Here is a 2500-nt window from a genome sequence, read left to right on the forward strand (position 1 = left end):
CTTAAGCAGTTATGAGCAGCAGGCTGTGTAATATGTGTGAACTCTTTTATTTTTGTTATCACTTAGATTATGGCCATTTGACTTACAGCAGTGTCCAGTGTTTCCATACATTGAGTTATTTGTGGCGGCTCGTCACCGCCACAAATAGATTTCCAAAAGGCTTATGCTTCGTTGAATAAACTGAGCACTGCACGTTTCAAAATTAAAATGCGGCGCGGGTTTTTTTTTATATGAATGTATAATTGAAAAGAACCGACCGTCTTCAGAAAAGCTTCTGTTATTTTCATTTCGTCTTTCCTAGCGTTTTGTATTAGATTACAGCCGTTACCGTGGAAACCGCTATATATCTCCTGCTCCAGCAGTGCCTCCTGCTGGCAGAGAATGTATTTGCATTTGCAGTCTGTGGGAAACACTGGTGTCTGTCAGCAAACATAAACTAAAAGCATGCTTCAGAACTGTTTTGAGAAGGTGCTTTGAGCACCATGTATTATTATTACTCAGAATTAGGCTACTACTACTACTATTACCATCTTGTGTCCTGCAATAATCATTTACCCAAACTCGCTTTTATGAGATAAAGGGGGAAAAAATCGGCTAAACATATCGGCCAAAAAAATCAGCATCATATATTGGCAGCCCTGATTTCTAAATATCAGCATCGGCCTTATCGGTCGACCTCTATTGCTGACACTTAAATTAATTGTTTTGCCACTTTTGCACTTGATTTTAATGTTTATTTGTTTTGCATGTTATGCATGTTTATTAAAACATGGGACTAGGGATGAGTCCTTCCGAATGGAACGCAGGGATTGCCACCGAACCAGCAGCTCGTCACGGGACGAGTGAATGCAGAACCGGTTCAGATGCAATAAAACAGGCTCACGTTCTCGTTACTCTGCTGATTATCAGAGCACATTACCGGAGTGCAGATTCACTATCTCTGTCTGGATTATCAGCATCACTGACTCGCTGGGGTCTCGCTGATCTGGTTTAGAGTCACTCATCATCTCCTCAGGGAATCTGACTCACAAACACCGGCACAGACTTTACAGGACGCTTCTCACACGGTAAAGAAACGCTGCTGGTTTTACTGATGAATGACTCTGAGCGGTATGCACTTACATGCATGTTTACTCTCAAATGAAGTATTGTGTAACCAGACAGGGATGGGCGGATCCTCCTCCAGGACTCTGTTTGGATCCAGTCACGTCAGATCCGTCGCGTCCTGGACAGGACTCAAGAGGGCGATCTCCCCGCAGAAGAAGAAGAAGAGATCCTTGCTGACGCTGTTGCTCGGCGACAGCAGAAGAGCATCCCTGTCTCCAAAGAGACTGTTGCTAGGCGACAGGAGGAGGCGGGCAGCGCTGCACAAGAGATTCTCCATGAACTGGAAGTAAAGACTCAACCTGAGATGAATGTTTGGCTTTGGACCAATGAGATTCACTGTGGGCGGGGCATCAGTGAAAGGGTTTTTCATGATATCTTGGATGTGGGTGTGATGTTCTGCTGTGAAAAGCGTGGTAAACTTCCAGCGGTGTTGAGTAACTCGTGCTTTACCGCTTTAAATTACTCTATTAGACACTACATTAATAACTGTGAGCATGTAATCGCTGATAACTTCATCCTGTGATAGTGAATGTGGGTCAGACAGATACACGCGTCTGCTTTATTTCTAACTCACACAGTCCAGATCTAACGGGAGGGGTTTATACGAGAGTTCAAGTTATATTAGACTCATTCAGTTTCCATACAAGTACAGCAATGGCTGTCAAATTTAGAAAAAGGACACAAAATATTGTAAAAATATGACCAATGCAATAAGTCAGTCATATGATGCTTTGAATAAGTCTGGTTACACCACATAAGCAAAAAATAAATAAAATCACATGGTAAATCATAATTGTGACATAAAATGATAAAGTTATGAGACACTAAGTTATAGCCTAATTACACTATTAAAAAGTCATTTATTTTATTTGGACTTATGTCATGTAATAATTATGACAAAGATGAAAATGGGATACTAATTCATAATGATGAAATAAAAAGTCAAAATTAAAAGATAACCAGTCATAGTTGACTAAACATAGTTATATAATTTTAATTGTCATAACTCATAATTATGACCTTCAAGCTCATATTCAGAATTTATCATAATGACTGTCATAATTATGTTTGTCTATTTCAACTTTCTACTTTTTTAATTCCTACTTTTTATGTCATAATTATAATCTACCAAAGCTTTTATTTTTATTCCCCCCAATGTGGCATTCATCTGCTTTTGAGTTCCACAGAAGAAAGTCACGCAGGTTTGAACGACACGAGGGTGTGTGTGTGTGAGTGTGAGTGAGTGAGTGTGTGTGTGTGAGTGAGAGTGTGTGTGTGTGTGTGTGTGAGTGAGTGAGTGAGTGAGTGTGTGTGTGAGTGAGTGAGTGAGTGAGTGTGTGTGTGAGTGAGTGAGTGAGTGAGTGTGTGTGTGAGTGAGTGAGTGAGTGAGTGT

This window comes from Sinocyclocheilus rhinocerous, unplaced genomic scaffold, assembly GCF_001515625.1.
Source record: "Sinocyclocheilus rhinocerous isolate Xijiao unplaced genomic scaffold, SAMN03320098_v1.1 scaffold4259, whole genome shotgun sequence".
NCBI classification, from domain to species: domain Eukaryota; kingdom Metazoa; phylum Chordata; class Actinopteri; order Cypriniformes; family Cyprinidae; genus Sinocyclocheilus; species Sinocyclocheilus rhinocerous.